The sequence below is a fragment of the Caretta caretta genome, chromosome 4 (genome assembly GCF_965140235.1).
Source record: "Caretta caretta isolate rCarCar2 chromosome 4, rCarCar1.hap1, whole genome shotgun sequence".
Lineage (NCBI taxonomy): Eukaryota > Metazoa > Chordata > Testudines > Cheloniidae > Caretta > Caretta caretta.
Genome location: NC_134209.1, coordinates 75427112 through 75453354, shown reverse-complemented (window position 1 = coordinate 75453354; position 26243 = coordinate 75427112). Strand labels below are relative to the sequence as shown.

Sequence of the window (26243 nt, the reverse complement as noted above, 5' to 3'; positions counted from 1 at the left end):
AAAAATGAGTGATGGGACAAATAGTCTATCCTCTCATTGTTTTGTACACCAATTAGGCCTAATTCCCAAAATACCAATTTTGGTTCATTAATTTCTGGTTCCACCCTTTTCTTGTTTACCATGCATGATGTAACAGTAGGCCTTTTTGTTTGGACTAATTCAGCCTTTTTGTCTACCTTTTTCATCTTTTCCCATCAACATTTGTTGTTGCAGTTGACTGCGTCATTTTATAAACTTCTGCCTACTTTACCAGAGTTTGGCTCACAGCAGCAGTAGGTCAGCTAGGCACCAATTATTACAATAGACTGTGGTTCTATTCCCAACTTGGCCGCTGTTCTGCTGGTTGACTTTGGGCAACTCATGTCACCACTTTCTGCCTCCATTTCCCCATCTATAAAATGGGGATGATGATGCTTGCCTTCATTTGTACAGTGCATTGGGATCTACTGATAAAAAGAATTAGGTGGTGGTATTTTATTATGAGGAGAGTTTATAGATATTCTTTGTTTAATTTTATCATGTTTGCTTTTGATCTGAGTTCTCTTTTAGTTAAAGGTTCTATTCTCTAATATTTCCAGAACTCTAAGGTAAAGAAGAAATTCCTGTGTCTTCAAAGATTATCTTGAAATAACATCATATATTTCAGTTCAGTGAGTGAACAGAACATACCAGCAGCAAGTCTCACCAGGTGGTCCTTTCTAATATGTTCTCCCTAAATTTCAATCACAACTCATCTGGAATATGAACAACTTGATGAACACAGTGTAGTACCTTTGTGCAGTGTACAGAAATATTTTATCTCCGTGTGGTTTCAAAAGGAAATTGTGTGATGCCTCAAATAACTAAATCTGTTAATAAATAAATATATTTTGTATAGAAAGTGCAATTGAACAAAAAAGTCATATTTTCTTCAGGAGAAGTGAGTGCCAATATTATCAGGTGGTCTTTATATCCAGTAAAACCTCAGTTATCTAGAAGATTCTAGGGACAACTCAAATCTTCAAATAGTCAAAGGAGCTGAAAAGATTCCCATCCCTGAACACAGATTTCAGAGTCTGCCCAACAGGTTACCCTGGTTATAACCTTTTGAGACAAACAATCCCCCATTTAAAACAAGATCAGATACTCCAAAGGAACTGGAAGGATGAGTGGTAAACTGGCTTTGGGCAAACAGGACAGTTTCCCGGTCTCACACACAAGTTTCTAGGAGAGAAGTGGTTCTCAAGCAAGGCAGAATTATGGTTCAAACCCTACTTACTCCTGAAAATTCCATAGCACATTGCCCCATTTTACACAACCTTTTTTATCAGACAGGGAGCAGGGGAGTTGTTCCATGGTATAATTACCACATATACTTTTATCCTCAAATTACCATAAAAATGCATTTGGCTGAGACACTATCACACGGCATAATGTTTTTGCAATCTTGTTTTTTGCAACTGATTCTTGGTTGAAACAAGGTCAAATTAAATCAAGAAGCAGGCAACTGTGTTGCTCTATTTGAGATATTTCATAACTTATTCTGCCCAAATGCTGCTCTTTCTTTTCTGCTCCTTTCTTAAAAGCAACAAAAATGTCTAGAAAACATGACCTATGAGGAAATATTGAAAAAAAATGGGTTTGTTTAGTTTGGAAAAGAGAAGGCTAAGAGGGGACATAACTGTTTTGAAGAACGTAAAAGGTTGTTACAAGGAGGAGGGAGGAAAATTGTTTTTCTTAACCTCTGAGGATAGGACAAGAAGCAATGAGCTTAAATTGCAGCAAGGGAGGTTTAGGTTGGACATTAGGAAAAACTTCCTAATGGTCAGGGTGGTTAAGCACTGGAATAAATTGCCTAGGGAGGTTGTGGAATCTCCATCATTGGAGATTTTTAAGAGCAGGTTAGACAAACACCTGTCAGGAATGGTCTAGATAATATTTAGTCCTTACATGTGTAACCCACATACCTCCTGGGTGTGGTGTTCTGTCCCATCTAATAGCTCCGAGACCACTTAGAGAGAGATTAATAAGTTTGCTGTGTAGCCTTAGCTAACAGGCAGTTGGCTTTTAGCTCATGCGGTGGAGGTTCATGCACTAAGGTCCAGAGGTTCCCCGGTTCAATACTGCCCACTGACAACTGGGGTCTGTCGGTGTTACACGTGCAGGGTAGTGGACTAGATGAGCTGTCAAGGTCCCTTCCAGTCCTATGATTCCTATGAAATGCATTTATTTGAGCATAAGCTTTTGTGAGCTACATGATGAAGGAAGCTGTAGCTCACGAAAGCTTATGCTCCGATAAATTGGTTAGTCTCTAAGGTGCCACAAGTACTCCTTTTCTTTATGAAATGCATGTTAGCCATTGAGTGGAAGAAACAATGGTGTAAAAACTGAAGTTAAAATGGCAGGAAAATATGGGAAGATTAAAGGGTATTATCATCTAGTCATTTTATTGAGGGATATTTCTAGTAGCTGTGCCTGAATTTCTGCTTTTTCATTTAGTGATTTGTTATTCCTTTAAAAATATATTTATTACTATAGGAAGGGCTGGTAGCATCACCTGCTAACGTAGCCTAGCATTTCCCATTATCAGAACGTGTAATGGCTTAAAACATTGACAAATGTTAACCATTCAAGCTGACGTTTTCCATGCTGGGTATTGGCCTTGGGTTGTATGCTTTAGAAAATTTCAGCCAAAATGGGTCAGCCATTTCTGAGAATGAGACTAGTGAGTAATTCATTGCTTTCCCCTTGTTAAAAAAAAAAATCAGATGACTTTTTCTTTGAAAAGCTGTAGCACTCCGTGCTCTGGAGCAGGGACTTGTAATTTGGTAGGTTTTTTTTGTTTTTTGTTAGGGTTGTGACTTTGGTTATCACTGAGAAAATCTGCCTAAATTTGGCCACGTTATAAGCCTTCAGAGAATCACACCTTGCACATGTACATTTAGATATGGCTTTACAATATGGCTTTAAAATATCTCAAGATTCCATCTGCTGATTCTGGGCTGCTGAGGGCCAGGTTGGGGCTAGACACCAGAAATGGGAGCAGGGAGTGGTTTCTCCTATGTTCTCAATGGCCCCAGTGCTGGTGCCCAGGCAGTGTAAAGGAGGAAGCTGCCTGATTTGAATGAAGTGGGAACAAGAGCTAGACCTAGAGTGGAATGGGAGTGCTTTATTTTGAAATCTCAATAGTATTCTTTTAATGTGGTTTGTTGTGTGAAATTTAATATTTATATCACGGAAGTGCCTTTGTGCATCAGCTCTGATGTAGTTGCAAGCCTTGCTTAGGTCTCTTAGTTAGTTAGTAGCTTGGGTTGCAGGCTTTACTTAGAATAATAAGAGCCATGGTAGAGCCTATGGTTTAAATACACAGACTAAGCATGGGACTTGCAGGATCCTTTGGATTCAAACTTTTCAAGGGGAAAAGGCCAGTAACAGTGTGGGGTGGCCTTTGCCTCCTCCATTTCACTGCTGCCAGGGCAGTGTGCCTCAAGGAATTTTTATTTTAAAATTACAAAATTATAGTAGTGTTGCAGCCATTTAACCAAAAATCCAAATGTCTATCTCCATCCTCACTCTCCATTCACGAGAGAGAGTGGAGTGAAAGAAGAGACATGTCATAAGTTTGTTTTGATTTAATCAGATCCTGTGCCCCCACTGCTAATCAGGCCTTCTGAATAGCTAGATAACTTCATATCTTTAAGTTACTGTGACTGAAAAGTGTATGCATTTCAAAATAAGGTGCTGTAGATAGCAACATACCATTTCCTTGGGTTGAACCCTTAACTAATTATGCCATTTCTGGTTTGTGACTAATGGACAAGATAGATGAAATTTCATATCCAAACTGATATCTGTGGAGCTGAATTTAAGTAAATGCTTTCCATTTTGACAGAAACATCTTTCATGACTTGTTCTCATAGTCCTTAGTCATTTTCATTTCTGTCTCTGTGAAATAGAGGGAGAATCATATTCATAATATGGAATAGAATAGAAACCATGTACCTTTTTTATTAGAAGGGCTTATATGTGAATGAGGGCTCTCTTCTGAAGGCCAAAAGGTGAAATAAAAACTCAAAGGAAAGACAAGCTTCACTGTTTAAAAAAATAATAATCTGGGACCAAATTGTGGATTCAAATCCTTTTTAATCACACACTTCTGCATCAAACCACAAAGGAAGGATAGTGATATGAAACTGCACTTGAAGACAGCCTATAACACCTTAACTTCAGCTATTATGTCAACAGCCTCCTTTGTAGTTGTACAGAGATATCTTGCGTTGAAACATTTATTTCTTAGTAGTGAAGCTAGAATAAAATGATTGATCTACTCTCTTAGGATAACCTTTTATGTCATCTTCTGTAAGAGGAAACTGTGATCCAGATGTTGTATAGGAATGACTTGTCACAACACGCCTATGTGTGTCATCCCATAACTCATGAAACAAATCACACATCAGAAAGTAAGCTACTGTAAATCTGTCTGGGCCTGACTTTGCTTTCACTTTGGCATGGCTCCAGTGACTGGTGCGAGAGAAGAACCAGGTTCATTATATTGCACACAGTACAAAAATGTTAATTAGCATAATAGTATTTTTTTTATTTTTATCCCCAAAATCAGGAATTACAGATTTAAGGCACCTTTAACTTCACCCTTTTTATGATGGGAGATAATGTTCAGGTCTTTCATTACATGATCACATAACATTATAGAATATGACACATTGTAGTATGTATACTGCAGCTCTTTATCTTAAAAATGAATGCAGTAGTATTTAACACTGAAGTTGCATTACATTACAATATTAGATGCAATAATTGACTTTTAGTTTGGTGATCCTTAATTTATTTTGTAGATGTAATTTATACAAAACTGGTACGCAATGCCAAATTATTGTACCATTGCTTGGTAGTGAATACTAGAGCTAAGATTTTTTTCGCTCTCATAGCTTTCCAAAATATTCTCCATTTGGGCTAATGTTACATTTGTTTGTAAAAGCCAAATGTTTTGTTTGTTTGTTTTTGTTTTAAAGTTCAAAGAAAAATACTAACCTATTTCTGAACTGCGTTTGGCAAAAAAAAAAGTTTGAAACTCAGTGTGTAAATACTGCTAATTTTACATAACATAAGAATGGCCATACTGCATCATACTAATGCTTCATCTAGTCCAGTATCTGGTCTCTAGCAATGGCTGGTGCCGGATGCTTTAGAGGGAATGAACAGAACAGGGCAATTTTGAGTAATCTATCACCTGTCATCTAGTCCCAGCTTCTGGCAGTAAAAGGTTTAGGGACACCGGGAGCATCAGGTTGCATCTCTGATTATCTTGCCTAACAGCCATTGATGGACGTCCATGAATGTATTTAATTCTTTTTTGAATCCAGTTATACTTTTAGCCTTCACATCATCCGATGGCAATGAGTTCCACAGGTTCACTGCATTGTGCGAAAAAGTTATTTTATGATCCTTTTAAACCTGCTAACTATTAATTCCATTGGGTGACCCCTACTTCATGTGATGGAGTAAATAACACTTCTCTGTCTACTTTATCCCTAATATTCATAATTTTATACACTGCTATCATATTCCTCCTTAGTCATCTCTTCTCTAAACTGAACAGTTCCAGTCTTTTTAATCTCTGCTCATGTGAAAGCTGTTCCATATATCTAATAATTTTTGACAGGTTTCAGAGGAACAGCCGTGTTAGTCTGTATTCGCAAAAAGAAAAGGAGTACTTGTGGCACCTTAGAGACTAACCAATTTATTTGAGCATGAGCTTTCGTGAGCTACAGCTCACTTCATCAGATGCATACCGTGGAAACTGCAGCAGACTTTATATACACACAGAGAATATGAAACAATACCTCCTCCCACCCCACTGTCCTGCTGGTAATAGCTTATCTAAAGTGATCAACAGGTGGGCCATTTCCAGCACAAATCCAGGTTTTCTCACCCTCCACCCCCCCACACAAATTCACTCTCCTGCTGGTGCTAGCCCATCCAAAGTGACAACTCTTTACATAATCAAGTCGGGCTATTTCCTGCATAGATCCAGGTTTTCTCACATCCCCCCCACCCCCATACACACACAAACTCACTCTCCTGCTGGTAATAGCTCATCTAAACTGACCACTCTCCAAGTTTAAATCCAAGTTAAACCAGAACATCGGGGGGGGGGGGGTAGGAAAAAACAAGAGGAAACAGGCTACCTTGCATAATGACTTAGCCACTCCCAGTCTCTATTTAAGCTTAAATTAATAGTATCCAATTTGCAAATGAATTCCAATTCAGCAGTTTCTCGCTGGAGTCTGGATTTGAAGTTTTTTTGTTTTAAGATAGCTACCTTCATGTCTGTGATTGTGTGACCAGAGAGATTGAAGTGTTCTCCGACTGGTTTATGAATGTTATAATTCTTGACATCTGATTTGTGTCCATTTATTCTTTTACGTAGAGACTGTCCAGTTTGACCAATGTACATGGCAGAGGGGCATTGCTGGCACATGATGGCATATATCACATTGGTGGATGTGCAGGTGAACGAGCCTCTGATAGTGTGGCTGATGTTATTAGGCCCTGTGATGGTGTCCCCTGAATAGATATGTGGGCACAATTGGCAACGGGCTTTGTTGCAAGGATAAGTTCCTGGGTTAGTGGTTCTGTTGTGTGGTATGTGGTTGTTGGTGAGTATTTGCTTCAGGTTGCGGGGCTGTCTGTAGGCAAGGACTGGCCTGTCTCCCAAGACTTGTGAGAGTGTTGGGTCATCCTTTAGGATAGGTTGTAGATCCTTAATAATGCGTTGGAGGGGTTTTATTTGGGGGCTGAAGGTGACGGCTAGTGGCATTCTGTTATTTTCTTTGTTAGGCCTGTCCTGTAGTAGGTAACTTCTGGGAACTCTTCTGGCTCTATCAATCTGTTTCTTTACTTCTGCAGGTGGGTATTGTAGTTGTAAGAAAGCTTGACAGAGATCTTGTAGGTGTTTGTCTCTGTCTGAGGGGTTGGAGCAAATGCGGTTGTATCGCAGAGCTTGGCTGTAGACGATGGATCGTGTGGTGTGGTCAGGGTGAAAGCTGGAGGCATGCAGGTAGGAATAGCGGTCAGTAGGTTTCCGGTATAGGGTGGTTTATGTGGCCATTGTTTATTAGCACTGTAGTGTCCAGGAAGTGGATCTCTTGTGCGGACTGGACCAGGCTGAGGTTGGTGGTGGGATGGAAATTGTTGAAATCATGGTGGAATTCCTCAAGGGCTTCTTTTCCATGGGTCCAGATGATGAAGATGTCATCAATATAGCGCAAGTAGAGTAGGGGCTTTAGGGGACGAGAGCTGAGGAAGCGTTGTTCTAAATCAGCCATAAAAATGTTGGCATACTGTGGGGCCATGCGGGTACCCATAGCAGTGCCGCTGATCTGAAGGTATACATTGTCCCCAAATGTGAAATAGTTATGGGTAAGGACAAAGTCACAAAGTTCAGCCACCAGGTTAGCCGTGACATTATCGGGGATAGTGTTCTTGACGGCTTGTAGTCCATCTTTGTGTGGAATGTTGGTGTAGAGGGCTTCTACATCCATAGTAGCCAGGATGGTGTTATCAGGAAGATCACCGATGGATTGAAGTTTCCTCAGGAAGTCAGTGGTGTCTCGAAGGTAGCTGGGAGTGCTGGTAGCGTAGGGCCTGAGGAGGGAGTCTGCATAGCCAGACAATCCTGCTGTCAGGGTGCCAATGCCTGAGATGATGGGGCGCCCAGGATTTCCAGGTTTATGGATCTTGGGTAGTAGATAGAATATCCCAGGTCGGGGTTCCAGGGGTGTGTCTGTGCGGATTTGATCTTGTGCTTTTTCAGGAAGTTTCTTGAGCAAATGCTGTAGTTGCTTTTGGTAACTCTCAGTGGGATCATAGGGTACCTACTACAGGACAGGCCTAACAAAGAAAATAACAGAACGCCACTAGCGGTCACCTTCAGCCCCCAACTAAAACCCCTCCAACGCATTATTAAGGATCTACAACCTATCCTAAAGGATGACCCAACACTCTCACAAGTCTTGGGAGACAGGCCAGTCCTTGCCTACAGACAGCCCCGCAACCTGAAGCAAATACTCACCAACAACCACATACCACACAACAGAACCACTAACCCAGGAACTTATCCTTGCAACAAAGCCCGTTGCCAATTGTGCCCACATATCTATTCAGGGGACACCATCACAGGGCCTAATAACATCAGCCACACTATCAGAGGCTCGTTCACCTGCACATCCACCAATGTGATATATGCCATCATGTGCCAGCAATGCCCCTCTGCCATGTACATTGGTCAAACTGGACAGTCTCTACGTAAAAGAATAAATGGACACAAATCAGATGTCAAGAATTATAACATTCATAAACCAGTCGGAGAACACTTCAATCTCTCTGGTCACGCAATCACAGACATGAAGGTCGCTATCTTAAAACAAAAAAACTTCAAATCCAGACTCCAGCGAGAAACTGCTGAATTGGAATTCATTTGCAAATTGGATACTATTAATTTAAGCTTAAATAGAGACTGGGAGTGGCTAAGTCATTATGCAAGGTAGCCTGTTTCCTCTTGTTTTTTCCTACCCCCCCCCCCAGATGTTCTGGTTTAACTTGGATTTAAACTTGGAGAGTGGTCAGTTTAGATGAGCTATTACCAGCAGGAGAGTGAGTTTGTGTGTGTATGGGGGTGGGGGGGATGTGAGAAAACCTGGATCTATGCAGGAAATAGCCCGACTTGATTATGTAAAGAGTTGTCACTTTGGATGGGCTAGCACCAGCAGGAGAGTGAATTTGTGTGGGGGGGTGGAGGGTGAGAAAACCTGGATTTGTGCTGGAAATGGCCCACCTGTTGATCACTTTAGATAAGCTATTACCAGCAGGACAGTGGGGTGGGAGGAGGTATTGTTTCATATTCTCTGTGTGTATATAAAGTCTGCTGCAGTTTCCACGGTATGCATCTGATGAAGTGAGCTGTAGCTCACGAAAGCTCATGCTCAAATAAATTGGTTAGTCTCTAAGGTGCCACAAGTACTCCTTTTCTTTTTGCTAATAATTTTTGTTGTCTTTTGTGTGTATCTTTTCCATTTCTTTATATATTGAGATGGGGGTGACTGGAACTGCTCACAGTATTCAAGGAGATGACATATCATGGATTTATATAGTGGCATTATATTTACTGCCTTAGTGTCTATCCCTTTCCTAAGAGTTCCTAACGTTTTGTTAGCTTTTTTTTGACTAACACTGCACATTGAGTGGATGTTTCTGGAAAACTAACCACCATGACTTCAAGAGCTTTCTTGAGTGGTAACAGCTAAATTGGATCCCATTCTTTTGTATGCATAATGGGGATTCTTATTTCTAATGTACATTACTTTGAACTTATCAACACATTTTGTTGCCAAGTCACCCAGTTTAATGAGATCGCTTTGTAACTCTTGTACATCAACTTTGGACTTAACTATCTTGAGTAATGTTGTATATCAGCAAATTTTGACACCTCACTGTTCACACTGTTTTCCAGATCTTTTATGAATATGTTGAATAGCAAAGGTGCTGGTACTGATCCTCTGGGGATCCTGCTATTTATCTCTTACTATTGTGAAGCCATTTATTCCTACCTTTTGTTTCCTGTCTTTGCCCTGTTACTGATCCATGAGAGGATTTTCCCTGTTATTCCATGAATGCTTACTTTGCTTAAGAGCCTTTGGTGAGGGACCTTGTCAAAGACTTTCTGAAACACCAAGTGCTGATCCATATGATTTTTGACTCCCTCAAATAATTCTAATACATTGGTGAGGCATAATTTCCCATTATTAAAACCATGTTGACTCTTTGCCAAAATATTGTGTTTTTCTGTGTCTGATAATTTTGTTCTTTACTATAGTTTCAACCAGTTTGCCTGGCATTAAAGTTAAAGTTAGAGTTACTGGCCTATAATTGCCAGGATGGCCTGTGGAGCCTTTTTAAAATATAGGCATTGCATTATCTGTCCTCCAGTCATTTGGTACAGAGTCTGATTTAAGTGATAGGTTACAGTCCACCATTAGTAGTTCTGCAATTTCATATTTGAGTTGTTCCTAGTGACTTATTACTGTTTAATTAGTCAGTTTGTTCCCAAACCTTTTCTACTGACATCTCAGTCTGGGACAGTTCCTCAAACTTTATCACCTATGAAGAATGGCTTGGGTCTGTGGATCTCCCCCATATCCTCTGCAGTGAAGACCAATGCAAAGAATTCATTTAGCTTCTTTGCAACAGCCTTGTGTTCCTTGAGTGCTCCTTTAGTAGAATCATAGAATCATAGAATATCAGGGTTGGAAGGGACCCCAGAAGGTCATCTAGTCCAACCCCCTGCTCAAAGCAGGACCAATTCCCAGTTAAATCATCCCAGCCAGGGCTTTGTCAAGCCTGACCTTAAAAACCTCTAAGGAAGGAGATTCTACCACCTCCCTAGGTAACGCACTCCAGTGTTTCACCACCCTCTTAGTGAAAAAGTTTTTCCTAATATCCAATCTAAACCTCCCCCACTGCAACTTGAGACCATTACTCCTCGTTCTGTCATCTGCTACAATTGAGAACAGTCTAGAGCCATCCTCTTTGGAACCCCCTTTCAGGTAGTTGAAAGCAGCTATCAAATCCCCCCTCATTCTTCTCTTCTGCAGGCTAAACAATCCCAGCTCCCTCAGCCTCTCTTCATAACTCATGTGTTCCAGTCCCCTAATCATTTTTGTTGCCCTTCGCTGGACTCTCTCCAATTTATCCACATCCTTCTTGAAGTGTGGGGCCCAAAACTGGACACAGTACTCCAGATGAGGCCTCACCAATGTCGAATAGAGGGGAACGATCACGTCCCTCGATCTGCTCGCTATGCCCCTACTTATACATCCCAAAATGCCATTGGCCTTCTTGGCAACAAGGGCACACTGCTGACTTATATCCAGCTTCTCGTCCACTGTCACCCCTAGGTCCTTTTCCGCAGAACTGCTGCCTAGCCATTCGGTCCCTAGTCTGTAGCTGTGCATTGGGTTCTTCCGTCCTAAGTGCAGGACCCTGCACTTATCCTTATTGAACCTCATCAGATTTCTTTTGGCCCAATCCTCCAATTTGTCTAGGTCTTTCTGTATCCTATCCCTCCCCTCCAGCGTATCTACCACTCCTCCCAGTTTAGTATCATCTGCAAATTTGCTGAGAGTGCAATCCACACCATCCTCCAGATCATTTATGAAGATATTGAACAAAACCAGCCCCAGGACCGACCCTTGGGGCACTCCACTTGATACCGGCTGCCAACTAGATATGGAGCCATTGATCACTACCCGTTGAGCCCGACAATCTAGCCAGCTTTCTACCCACCTTGTAGTGCATTCATCCAGCCCATACTTCCTTAACTTGCTGACAAGAATACTGTGGGAGACCGTGTCAAAAGCTTTGCTAAAGTCAAGAAACAATACATCCACTGCTTTCCCTTCATCCACAGAACCAGTAATCTCATCATAAAAGGCGATTAGATTAGTCAGGCATGACCTTCCCTTGGTGAATCCATGCTGGCTGTTCCTGATCACTTTCCTCTCATGCAAGTGCTTCAGGATTGATTCTTTGAGGACCTGCTCCATGATTTTTCCAGGGACTGAAGTGAGGCTGACTGGCCTGTAGTTCCCAGGATCCTCCTTCTTCCCTTTTTTAAAGATTGGCACTACATTAGCCTTTTTCCAGTCATCCGGGACTTCCCCGGTTCGCCACGAATTTTCAAAGATAATGGCCAATGGCTCTGCAATCACAGCCGCTAGTTCCTTCAGCACTCTCGGATGCAACTCGTCCGGCCCCATGGACTTGTGCACGTCCAGCTTTTCTAAATAGTCCCTAACCACCTCTATCTCCACAGAGGGCTGGCCATCTCTTCCCCATTTTGTGATGGGGAAGCTCAGTCGTCCAGTACCCCTACTGATTGGGCAGTGTTCCTGCTTTTGAGGTACTTTAAAACAAAAAAAGGGGTTATTTTGTTACTTTCGTTACTTTCTGTGTCCTTAGCTAGTTCCTCTTCAAACTATGTTGGCCTGCCTTATTATACTTTTGCACTTGACTTGCAGAGTCTATGTTTCTTTCTATTTCCTTCAGTAGGATCTGACTTCTAGTTTTTAAAAGATGTCTTTTTGCCACTGACCACTTCTTTTATTCTGTTGTTTAGGCAGGGTGGCATTTTTTGGTCCTCTTACTGGTGTGGGTGTGTGTGCATTTTATGCTTGTTTTTTTCTAATTTGTCATATGCATTTAGTTTGAGCCTCTGGTATGGTGTTTTTGAATAGTATCCATGCAATTTGTAGGCATTTCATGCTTGTGATTTCTATTTACCTAGGTCCTCATTTTTTTCTGTTGTTCTTCTTTTTGAAGTTAAATGCTACTGTTTCTTTGGGTTTCTTTCCCTCCTACAAGGATGTTAAATTTAATTTTGTTATGGTTGCTATTAAGGAATGGTTCAGCAATATTCACCATCTGGATGCCATTTAGGACAAAATCAAGAATTGTTTCTCCCCTTCTGGGCTCCAAGAAGCAGTAATTTATAGATGTCTAGAAATTTTATCTCTGCATCCCTTCCTGAGGTGACACATTGTCAATATGAGGATAGTTGAAATAGCCCATTAATTATGTTTTCTGCCTTTGTAACCTCTCTGATCTCCCTTAGTATTTCCCAGTCACTGTCACCACCCGGGTCAGGTGGTTGGTAGTATATTTTTACTGCTATACTCTCATTTTTCAAGCATGGAATTTCTATCCACAGAGATTCTGTGGTACAGTTTGGTTTATTTAAGGTTTTTACTTTATTTGATTCTATGGCTTTTTTCATGTATAGTGCCCCCTTCACCCCTCCACCCCCCCATTGCCACCTACTCTGTCATTCTTCCATATTTTGTACCCTGGTATTACTGGATACATCAGTATTCAAATTAAAAATAAAATGGTGAATATTAATAAAGTTGTGATTCATACCTTTGAAAACTGATCCTCCTTCATGAAAATGAAACCAATAATTACCCTCCTCTCATGTCCTCTACTATGTGCTGTTAATAACCTACACATCATCTTCCATGGCATTTTAGGGATTTTATAGTGTGGCCTATTACTGTAGTATCTAGTTCTTCATACATACCCCCCAAGGAAAATGCTTCATAGTATGATAATTACTTGTTTTAATATGAGCACTGAGATAGTTAACAGTAGGGAAGTTTTAAAGTAAGGGGACTGACTGAGCAGCCATTGCAATGAATGGAGCAGTTAACACTTCAGATATCTCTGCAAACTCATTGGTTTCACTCACTTCACATTTTTGTTGTATTTTAAATGAAAGCTGAGTCTCTCTAGAGAATAATTGATTGGTCGAGTATATGGTAAACATTTGTGAAACATTGAAGATAGTGGCTTAATATAATCCACATTTCCCTTTTCCAGATACTGTGTGAAAGGGTAGTAATATAGCCTTGTGGCAGAGATGACAAGAAACAAAAGCAAACAGTTTGTGTAGATTTGTGGCTAACTCAGCACTGCCTTAGAACCATAGGGTCAGAAGGAACCACAAGGGTCATCTAGTGTAACCCTCTGCCAAGTTGCAGGATTTGTTGTGTCTAAACCATCAAGGCAGATGGCTATCCAGCCTCCTTTTGAAAACCTCCAGGGAAGGAGCTTCCACAACCTCCCTAGTCTGTTCCATTGTCCTACTGGTCTAACAGTTAGGAAGTTTTTTCCTGAGATTTAATCTAAATCTGCTATGCTGTAGTTTGAATCCATTGCCTCTTGCTCTGCTGTTTGTGGCAACAGAGAACAACTTTTCTCTATCTTTGTTATGGCAGCTTTTCAAGTCTTAAAGCATTTTCCTTCTAGATTTGGGCTTTCTTTTGCCTTTCAGTATTTATTTTAACATGTTAAAACTGTGGTATTTTATACTTTTAAAGCAGAGGTGGGCAAACTACAGCCCGCGGGCCATATCCGGCCCACGGGACCCTCCTGCCCGGCCCCTGAGCTCCTGGAGCAGGAGGCTCGCCCCTGGCCCTCCCTCCGCTGTTCCCCCTCCCCCCGCAGCCTCAGCGCGCCATGCTGCCGGTGTAGTGTATTAAACTGTTCCATGTAGGAATGTGCTACTGGTAGCAGGTACGGAGAGCAATTTACTACACTACACTGGTGCAACTCTCTGGGCAGCACAGCTGTAGCGTTGCCAGCCACGGGTGCTCCGTGCTGCGTGGTAAGGGGGCAGGGAGCGGGGGGGGTGGTTAGATAGAGGGCAGAGGAGTTTGGGATGGTGGTCAGAGGGCGGGGGTGTGGATGGGCTCGGGGCGGTCAGAGCGTGGGGAGCATGGGGGGTGTTTGAATGGGGACGGGGCCCCGGGGGGGAGCAGTCAGGAAGGAGGGGAGGTTGAATGGGGCGGTGGGGGGCAGTCAGGGGCAGGGGTTCTGGGGGTGGTCAGGGGACAGGGAGTGTGTGGGGGGGAATCAGGGGGGCGTGAATAGGGAGCGGGGGCGCAGTCTGGCACAGCCTACCCTAACCGGCGCTCCATACAATTTCCAAAACCCTCAGGCCAAAAAGTTTGCCCGCCCCTGTTTTATAGTATTATTCTGAATAAATATTGAAAAGGAAAAATCTCCAGGCCCTATAGGAGAAGGTATGACAGCAACAGTTGGGCTAACTCCACTGGAGAGGAAAATAAAGCACCACTTTGAACTCCCGTCTTGACCTTTGCTTTCAGCGATGTCTTCCAGGGGGACAGGATGCTTTTGTGTCTTTCTCACTCTTATTTTTTTTTTCTTTGATAGACTGAGTGAATGGAAAGTATAGACAACTGCAGGGTTAAATTTTTGTTAAAGTTACATATAGAGGTGTTCAGTGCTGTTGAAGTTGCAAGTTCAAGGGGGCAAGTAGAAAAATAAAACAAAAGAGATCTTGATGGTAAGGATCAAAAAGGATTGAAAAAAGGGGCTAAAGTAATTCCCTCACTGCCTCCTAAGAATTGATGATAAATATATATAAAAAAAAACTATAAGTGGAACTAAATGGAGTGTCTGGAAGATGTATTTTCTTTAACAAAGTCACACACAGATATATTATTTTCTGAAAGAACCTGAGTCTTTTCTTTTAACTTTGATTACCAATAATGTTTGATGAGCCCTATTCTGTATAATCAAAGAACACAGAATGAATAGTAGATTGTCAATGAAAACACAGCTTTGCGTAACTTGGTGTATTTAAAGGTTCAATTATGTAGATCAATGGCATTTAATATGAAGTGATATCACCTACTGAAATAATATAAATCCTAGATAATGCTGACAAAAAGGGAAAAGTATAAAGTCTTTAAATATAACAACACTTTTGCAGTAAGGAAAAAATAATCATTAGACTCTGTTACTCAGGCAGAGTCATCAGTAATTACTAGAATAATGTAATCACAGTCAAGCTATTAGTTACTCTGTGCAACTCTTAGTGTGATTAATATGTAATTGTGGTCAGAATTTGGCAAATACCACATTCAGACAAGTTACGTAAAATAGCTTTTGACATCCTAAATTATTTATTTCAGCTTCTACTAGTATTTGCCTTAACTGGGACATTATCTCTTGGATGAGATTGAATAATTTATCTGCATATTGTAAATTATTTCTTAAGTACTGAAGATTTGTCTATGTGTCTCTGTAGACAAGATATGACACACAAATACATGTCAACTTGATCCTTAGTAAAGGAAAACAGTCTAGGACTTTCAGAAACTTGAATTTTATACCACTCTCTAATGAAATTTCAAAATCTAGAGGGTATGTTTTCAAGTTCTACATTTGAAATCCTTTTTATTGAAATTCAGAAAATATAGCTGGCAAAGATGTCATTTACCAGACAAATTATTGATCTGGAATATATTTTAATTCAATATTTTATGACTCATATTTTGGAGATACCAGCATTATTACTCTAATAGCTCTGAAAAATAAAAAAATAAAATATTATGACCAATAATTAATAACTAAAAAAGGCATGCTTCATTAGAGTCAGTCAAGACTTACATAGTAGAACTGAGAGTAGAATATGACCTCAAGTCTGTTGTAGAAGCAACATGATGATGAATGGAAAATGTTTGTAATGGGACCAAATATGTGTAGGAGACAAAATTATCATAAATTAATTGTATGTGATTGTTATATATGTTGTTTATTACATATTGTTATATTATAACAAGCATCAAGGCAACTTACTGGATGCATTGGATGTATTTTCACTGCATGTCATAGCCACTTAAAATTTCACACTGATAAAGGAGATAAAATTCAGATTCTGATGTCCTAAAAACACAAGTACCTATTATCTGGAGCTAAAAAAGGATCTCTGTTTAGCTTTTAACAAAGAGGAGAGTACTCCTGATTACTTGCTAAGAGTGGTAGTGACAGATGTGTGCATTTGCGCTCGCACGCCAGTGCACACACCTATACATCCGTCCGTTGAAGTAAATACCTGAAACGTAACATGCCACCAAGGTCGAAGAAATCTCCAGTTTTTGAATTAATATGGCTTGAGGTAATTCCCAATTTTTTTACAAAGTTGTTTACTGATGTCAAAAATCCTACAGAGACATCCATTATTATGTTATAAAAAGATCTTTTAAAGTGCATCTTTTAGCACTATGAAAACTGTAATTTGTTCCCGCAGAACACACACAAGTTTGCTTGCTTTTTGGAAGCTTAACTGGAACATCTAGGTTTGGCCATATTATGGCAAACACTTCCTGTGTGACCTTGGGTAAGTCACTTAGCCTCTTTAGATATGTCTACGCTGCAATTAAAATCCCATGACGGGCCTATGACAGCTGACTTTGGCTCATGTGGCTCAGGCGAATGGACTCTTTAACTGCAGTGTAGATGTTCGGTCTAGGGCTGCAGCGCAGGCTTTAGGACCCTTCAAGCTGGGAGTTAAATAGCCCCTTTTATTTTTTTAACCATGAGACCATCCTTTCTCTCTACACACTCAAGTATTTTCCAATAACCTCTGAGATAAGTAATATTTTATAATTTGAGATGTTAAAAATAATTTCCTAGAATACCTTTATTTAGAGCAATCAGAAATATTTCTTCACACAAATTTGTAATGCTAGTACGGTATTTCCTTTCCTAACTACTCTTTCATAAGTATAATCCAATTAATTTTCAGTGTTTCTGCTCCCCTTACAAATTAAATAAAACTTAAATTGTCAAATATTTACTTTTCTTATGCATAATAGGCAAACTTCTATTCAAAACTTTGCCTATGAGGACAATAGCACTTAAAAATTCCACTTTACAGCTGTTTCCTAGGTAACTAACACACAGCTAAAAGAATGAATTGCAGAGTGGAAGGAAACAAATAGGAAAATCATTAATTTTTTTCACTAAATTTGAACTCATATTAACACTCCCCCATTCAAACCTATCAATATTTCAAAAAATAAATATACAAATTGGGGGACAGAGGAGTGACACTTCTTTTACTCCTGTTGGTTCACTTGTTTAATGTTATTTAAGTTTCTGCATGCATTAAAAAAAACTATATTATCTAAAACCCAATATGAAGCCAATAAAAAAGTAGTGAAATAAATCATGCATAATTGGGGGGGGGGGGAATGTTGTAGATGCAAGAACCTGAAAACGTCATAGCTGGATTACTTCCTCCCATGGAGCATTCAAGCATTAAAGATGGAAAAGAATAAAACACAGAATATAATTAGTATTTACCACTAGTATCTCCTTTTAAGCTTTTTTCAAGATTATAGTGGTTATGAGAAACATTAAGGGAAAGATTGTACGCAGCTCCTTTGTGCAGGTTCAAAAAGGGGGAGATGGAAAAAGGCAGCCACAATGGCTTTGATCGAGGAAAGCATGCAAGCGTGAGTTTATACCTAAGCATGTGAGTAATCTTGTGAATTCTAGTATGACTAAAACTATGCTATTAATCTTTCCTCCCATGCCCTTTTCCCCTCCTTCCTTTCTTTGGGTATGTCTACCCTTCAAGCTGCAGGTGTAAATTCCAGCTTGAGGATATATACCCACATTAGTTGTGACTGATCTAGTGCACTAAAAACAGCAGGAGGGACTAGCCACCCCAAGGGCAAGTTGCTAAATATGTACTCAAGATGGCTAGCCCCTGTGCTGTTTGGACTTCTGCAGCTATCCTTTATTTTTATCATGCTACCATGATCAGAGCTCATACAGGTATGTCTCCTCGAGATGGAATTTTTACATCTCCAGCTCAAAGTATGGATATGCCCTCAGTCACCATGAAGAATGCAACCATCCTGTTTGTTACGCAGACCCATAACCATCTTTTGACTCTAGGTCCTCACATCCAGGTTGTGTTTAAATATTGCTGGGACTTCCTTTGTAATACCCTAAGATACAGCTTTTCCTCTCCACCACACAGCTGAAACTCTGGCCTCTTGATTGCTGCAACATCCTCTTCTCCGGTCTTGACAAATACAATCTTGCTTCACGTGTAACTACTCACGTGTAACTGCTGCAGAGATAATTTTTCTGTCTTCTCACTTTGGCCATGTCACCCCTCTCGTTTCACCCCTCCATGCTCCCCCAGCTGCTGTTTCTCCATGACATTAAAAACAAATTACTTGTCTTCACTTTCAAAGCCTTCATGTCCTGTCCCTACCCTGCTTACCAACTGTCGTATGCTATTGAGATGACAACTCGTGCCTCTGCTCTGTCAAAAATGCAAGCCTTCATCATCTACTGGTTAAATTTTCAAACAAGCATCTTTGTTCTTTTCCTCCATGCTGTGACTCACCCACAGATATCTGCAGAGCACCACGTTGCCCTTCCTTTAAAGCTCTCTACTTAAAACACTTTGCCATGTGTTCTACAAACAAACGTGAAAATAAATATTCAGTGGGTTGCTGAGACCTTTGCCTATCATACGGACCAGCACTCTCTGGTTCCTTGTGCTCTCCCTTTCCATCTATTATATCCCTTGTTGTATTGTGCGTAGATTGTAGGCTCTATGGGGCAAGGACTGCTTTTTAGGTATGTGTTTGTGTAATATTTAACAAAATGGGGAGCTAGTCCATGACTTAGGCTCCCAGCTGCCACAACAATGCAAGTAATAAATAATAGTTCCTTTGAAGTCAGCAGGACTACCTATGTATTTAGAGTTAAATATGTATAAATAAATATGTGGTGCCAGTCACTGTTATTGCACACAATAATTCATCTTTGCCCAGACTACTTCTAAAATTCTGAGCCTATGAGGAGTTTCAAACAGATGCTATTTCAAAAATCATACTTTTTTTAAATGACGGAGGAATGTTTTTTCCTTTCCCCTGAAATGTGTATTTTTCTTGAGGCCCATATAAATGGCAATATTCAGTATTAGATCAAGGCTGATAGGTTTATGATCTGTTATCTAGCTGCATAGTTAGGAATAGGAGCTTTATATTTTTGAAAAGAAAAGATTCATAACTTCCTATCAGGATGCCTATCACTACTTTCTAGCCCTGGAAGTCTCAAAAATATTAAAGTTGAAATATTGAAATATCAGAAAAAATACTTGTGATCACTTTTAGAGGTGTGTGAAATTTTGATTGATTTTTCTCTCCCTATGACTTCTGTACAATTGGACTCATGCTGACTAAGACATTGAGCTATATAGGCAGAAGCATGCACAAAGTTATCCCAATTTTTTAAGACTCTCTAAAGCATAATTTTCTGTGGTATGTAGGGCATATTGAGCGTACATGATGGTATAGTATATAAGACTTTATTGGCACTCATTTGGAATGACATAGCTTCACCATTTTAAAGTAATTTTGGCAATGCCAACTTATGCCAATACAAGCTTTACACTATACTACAGTATTGTGTTTTCTTAGTGTATTTATATAAATTAGAGGGAATATAGGAATGAGCTGGAAGAGAGGAAGTCAAAGCAGCAATTCTAAATGAAATTTCAAGGAGCTTAGAGGTGAAAAGAAAGGAGAAGGGATGGTAATTGGAGAGGCAGGTCAAACAGAAAATGCTCTCTGATTCTGTTATACTTACTTATTTTACAGATAAAGAGAACTAAAACCAAATTATTTTAACTCCATATTCTTACATATACCTGTTATATCACAAATATAATCATCTTAAACCATTACCAAAGGTTAAACTGCTGCTAACATAAAACAAAATTACTCTGTAGGAACACCTAGTGATGTTGAGAGGTGCACATCATACAAAAGTTTCCAGAGCCTTCACAGCAATTTTGATACTAGGTAGCAAAGTTCAGCATAAGCTAAGTTCTTTCTGTCAAATACAATGAAACAGAAAGAATGGTAAGGAAAGTTAGACATAACCACACTTTTCTATAGAATTGTCACAGGTTGTGCAGGTTCTTGATTCATTCTTACTCTTAAAGAATGCCAATGGTAGTCTGTACCTTTCTACCCATCCTCGTTTCTTTGACTTGTTATAATGTTAAGAGGAAACTGTGTAGAGAAAATGAAGGCTAAAGAATTTGAGCATGTGTTGAAAAGTAGTTATACTTTTTATTTATATATTTGTTTTGATTTAAAATATGTAAACATGTATATATAACCGCTAAGCAATCTAACAATGAAAACTTAAAATTTATAGGGGTATCAGTCAGCAATATAAGACAATAAAATAAGTTAGCATACTAGCCAGTAAGTACATCAGTAAATTATATATCATCCTCCACCTGGATTCAGCCCTCCCCTGCAGTATTGTCAAATTGATGCCTTTTGCAGCATGCCTGAAGGTCAACACATTCAGGCTATTTTTGCATTATTTATTGATAGCTGTCTTGAACAATTGAAAAGAAACAAACAAAAACAATGGTAACAGAAAACTTATTGCAAGTGTTAAGAGTTATTTTCTTTTATCATTTCTCAGGCAGCAATAGACAAACATAATTATTGACAATACTTTTATATAATGCTTTTGTACACAATAACTTCAAAGTACTTTACAAAAATTGAGTGCTCTTTCTGTGAGTTAGGGGAGTATTATTCTCATTTTGTAGATGGGAAATGAGGCACAGAGAGGTTAAATAACTTGCCAAGGTCACAAACAGCACAGACCTAACCGTAAAAGAACCTATACAACTAGAGCATTTTAATTACAGTTGTCACCCTATTTTATTTGTATTGTGTGTGAGAAGTACAGTGGTATCTGTTTAAATCCTAACTGATTCAGGCAAAAGGTTTTTTTTTAATACAATAAATAATTGCTATTATTGTCTGTTTTGAAAAAAATGGCCATGCTTTGGTGGCTAAATATTGACTATTTTTGTATATCACTCTCAAAGAGATGAAGATTTTGGATCACACATTACTATTGTGTCTGGAATTGTATGTAATTCAGAATCTGGTTGATCTGTAGAGTAAATCTCAGTCTCACTCTCACTCACTGACTCCCAGTCCCCCTGTCATAAATATAAAGGGAAGGGTAAACCCCTTTGAAATCCCTCCTGGCCAGGGGAAAGCTCCTCTCACCTGTAAAGGGTTAAGAAGCTAAAGGTAACCTCGCTGGCACCTGACCAAAATGACCAATGAGGAGACAAGATACTTTCAAAAGCTGGGAGGAGGGAGAGAAACAAAGGGTCTGTGTGTCTGTCTATATGGTGGTCTTTACCGGGGATAGACCAGGAATGGAGTCTTAGAACTTTTAGTAAGTAATCTAGCTAGGTATGTGTTAGATTATGATTTCTTTAAATGGCTGAGAAAAGAATTGTGCTGAATAGAATAACTATTTCTGTCTGTGTATCTTTTTTGTAACTTAAGGTTTTGCCTAGAGGGGTTCTCTATGTTTTTGAATCTAATTACCTTGCAAGATATCTACCATCCTGATTTTACAGGGGGGATTTCTTTATTTCTATTTACTTCTATTTTTATTAAAAGTCTTCTTGTAAGAAAACTGAATGCTTTTTCATTGTTCTCAGATCCAAGGGTTTGGGTCTGTGGTCACCTATGCAAATTGGTGAGGCTTTTTATCCAACATTTCCCAGGAAAAGGGGGGGTGAAAGTGTTGGGAGGATTGTTCATTGTTCTTAAGATCCAAGGGTCTGGGTCTGTAGTCACCTAGGCAAACTGGTGAGGCTTTTTATCAAACCTTGTCCAGGAAGTGGGGTGCAAGGTTTTGGGAAGTATTTTGGGGGGAAGGACGCGTCCAAACAGCTCTTCCCCAGTAACCAGTATTAGTTTGGTTGTGGTAGCGGCCAGTCCAAGGACAACGGGTGGAATATTTTGTACCTTGGGGAAGTTTTGACCTAAGCTGGTAAAGATAAGCTTAGGAGGTTTTTCATGCAGGTCCCCACATCTGTACCCTAGAGTTCAGAGTGGGGGAGGAACCTTGACAGCTGGCTTGCCGGAGACAAGCCTTGTGATTAATGTTTCAGAATCTATACAATAATTAGCTACCGATTTCTGTCTCAAATTAATTACAAGTAGTTTTTTTCCTAAATCTTTTTTCACATTAAAATTGTTTAACCTAACAATCATTAATGGTATACTAACACAATAAAAACTCTGTTAATTTTGTGTGTGTGTGTAACCAGCAAGTTATACCAATGGTATGATTTCCCCTTAGAAAAAAAATATTAAATTTCCTACCAAAATCAAAGATATAGGGACCAGAAATTACCTTGATTGTAGAAACCCCATGACAGACTTTTAGTTAAAGAAGTATTTTGTCCATGAAGACTTGATTTATCAGTGTGGTAAGTATAAACTGATAGGGGGTGATTTAAAGTATTTAGTTGACAGTGACACTGTTATAGTATAATTAGAGTGACTGCAGGCAAGAGTTTAGGTGAGAGTTTAACTGCATCCCTCCCTTACTCTATAGTCATGCTGACTCATCTAAAAGACAGTATCTAAATTATTATGCCGATAGTAAATGCCATATATCGCTCTGTATGTAGTCAGTTAATGCAGAACAGAAACAATAGATTCCCCATCATTGTCAAATCTAGATGTAAATTATAATTATGTACTCCACTTTGTCTAAATATAACTACTGTAGTCAATTTGAAATAAGCAAGCTATGTAAATAAAAGACCCACAGAAACATTTCTATATTTCTCCTCTGCCTGTCATAGTAAGTGTAATTAGTTCAAGTAACTGACCTGTTCAAACTTGAGAACTAAAATGGTTTTCATTAAGGAATGAAAAATGTCTTCATTAGTAAGTGATTGAATTCTTTCAATAAAATTCACTTGCTTAATTAGTTCCTTAGTACGTGTAGTGACATTTAAAGTAAAATTATTGAACTTTCACTGTTTAAGTGTTATGATTTTTATCTCAAATTAAAGTCAAACTTTAAGTAATTTTGTATCTACAAGAAGATTTGATGCTCCCCATGTGACTCCTTCCCACATAATAATGTTTACAGCTTTATAATACTTCTGTGTGTTAGAAGTGTTATCTCAGCTACACAGATGGGAGACTCTAGAGTCAGCTTGGACCAGCTAACAAAGTAAAATATATTGACCTAAGTCTACACTCGAGAAAAAGCTATGTTTTCTTTAGTTAACCTTGTTCTCTTTTCAAAAACTAGACAAACCCTAAACCACTTGCCCAAGGTCACATGTTAGATGTCTGTGTCAGAAATAGGAATTGAACTGAGATCTCCTGAGTCTCAGTACCGTACTTTAACCAAAGGCATCTGTAGATGGAATCCTTTGCAAAATTGATGGCAAAGACTGTTAACCCTTTGGTCATGGAACATACATACGACCCATGAGGCAGGATCTACATATATTATCCAGCATTGAGAAACTAAGAGCTTGTAAGACACAATAAATATTAGATGTGATTCTTCTTTAAGTCTTTGTATGAATGCCACTTGTGGCATGCAACTAGAATCTTTTGACCAGCAGTGTCTGTTGGGGCTATGCCTATGCCAGCCATGTCTTTGTGCCACTCTCCTCAAGGGCATATGGGACAGAGTGGCCAAACCAATTTAATTTCCTTCTTTGACAGGATAACTGGCCTAGTAGATAGGGAGGAGCAATAAACGTAATATATCTTGACTTTAATAAGACTTTTGACACAGTCTCAAGTGACATTCTCATAACCAAACTAGAGAAATATGGTCTCAGTGAAATTACTATAAGGTGGATGCACAACTGGTTGACAGGCTATATTCACAAAGAAGTTATCAACAGTTTGGTGACAAACTGGGTGGACATATCAAGTGGGGTCCTGCAGGAGTCTGTCCTGGGTCTGCTACGAGTCAATATATTCATTCATGACTTGGATAATGGAGTAGAAAGTACATTTATGAAATTTGCAAATGAGCTGGGAGGGGTTGCCAGCACTTTGTGACAGGATTAGAAATCAAAATGACCTTGAACAATTTAAGAGCTGATCTGAATCAAGATGTAAACCAATAAAGTGCAAAGTACTTCACTTAGGAAGGAAATGCCAAATGCACAAATACAAAATGGGGAATAATTGACTAGGCAGTAGTACATCAGAATAGGACATGGGGGTTATAGTGGATCACAAATTGAATATGAGTCAACAAGATCAAGAGATCGTGGAGTCATTGTGAATAGTTCTCAGAAAACATCCACTCAATGTTCAGCAGCAGTCAAAAAAGTGAACAGAATGTTGGGAATCACTAAGAAATGGATAGATAATAAGACAGAAAATTTCATATTGCCTCTACATAAATCCGTGCACGTCCACATCTTGAATACTGCATGCAGATGTGATCGCCCCATTTCAAAAAAAGATATATTGGAATTGGAAAAGGTTCATAAATGGGCAACAAAAATTATTAGGGGCATTGAACAGCTTCCATCTGAGGAGAGATTAATAAGACTAGGACTTTTCAGCTTGGAAAAGAAACGACTAAGAGGGGATATGATAGAGGTCTATAAAATCACAACTGGTTTTTAGAAAGTAAATAAGGAAGTGTTATTTACTCCTTCTCATAGCACAAGACTAGGGGTCACCAAATGAAATTAATAGGCAGCACATTTAAAACAAACAAAAGGAAGTATTTCTTCACACAGTCACCATGTGGAACTCTTTTCCAGAGTATGTGGTGAAGGCCAAGACTATAACAGGGTTCAAAAAAGAACTAGAGAAATACATGGAGGATACGTCATCAATGACTATTAGCCATGATTGGCAGGCATGGTGTCCTTGCCTCTGTTCACCAGAAGCTGTGAATCGGCAACAGGGGACAGATCACTTGATGATTACGTGTTCTGTTCATTTTCTCTGAAGAACCTGGCATGGCCACTGTCAGAAGACAGGACACTGGTCTAGATGGATCTTTGGTCTGACCCAGTATGGCTGTTATGTTCTTTTGTGTGATGCTGTTGCAAACAGAGACAAATATCAAGTGGCTGGGGAGACGGGGCTGTTAAAGAAGTGTCATATGTAAGACACAAAATAAAATTATTCTGATCTACTCTGAACTAGTGAGGCCTTAGCTGGAGTATTATCCATGTCAACTGAGGGTAGGATAAGAAGAAATTGACTTAGTTTGTAGAAAGGGATATTTAGGTTAAACATTAGAAAATCTTTCTAACTATAAGGATAGTTAAGCACTGGACCAGGCTGTGTAGGGAGGTTTTGAATTCCCCATCACGAGAACATTTTGAGACAAAAAGGTTAGACAAAATCTGGCAAGAATGGTCTCGTACAGTGGTTCTCAAAGCCGGTCCACCGTTTGTTCAGGGAAAGCCCCTGGTGGGCCGGACCAGTTTGTTTACCTGCCACGTCCACAGGTTCGGCCGATCGCAGTTCCCATTGTCCGCGGTTCGCCACTCCAGGCCAATGGGGGCTGCGGGAAGTGGCGCAGGCCAAGGGACATGCTGGCCGCCCTTCCCACAGCCCCCATTGGCCTGGAGTGATGAACCATGGCCAGTGGGAGCTGCGATCGGCCAAACCTGCGGACGCGGCAGGTAAACAAACCGGTCCGGCCTGCAAGGGGCTTTCCCTGAACAAGCAGCAGACTGGCTTTGAGAACCACTTAATCCTGCCTCAGCCAGGGACTAAATGATTTCTGGAGGTCCCTTCTAGTCCTACATTTCTATGATTTCTGTGATCTCAAGAAACAATTGTGTCTTGAAACCTTAAGCTTGTTTCTAATATTAAAACAAAACTTCTATCTTCACCTTGAAATGTGGCCTGTATGTGCGTGATGGAGGTTAGAGGAAATTAGGAGGTTTTATTACATTTTGTTGTAGATAAAATAGCTTCTATAGTCACTGTAAGCAGGACATG

At 39.7% G+C, this 26243-nt stretch overlaps 1 protein-coding gene across 4 annotated transcripts in view; it reads left to right on the top strand.

Annotated features, from left to right (window-relative positions):
* FSTL5 (follistatin like 5) overlaps window positions 1-26243 on the top strand; it is a 576686-nt gene that overhangs the window by 316167 nt on the left and 234276 nt on the right. The gene's annotated exons all lie outside the window — the stretch shown is intronic.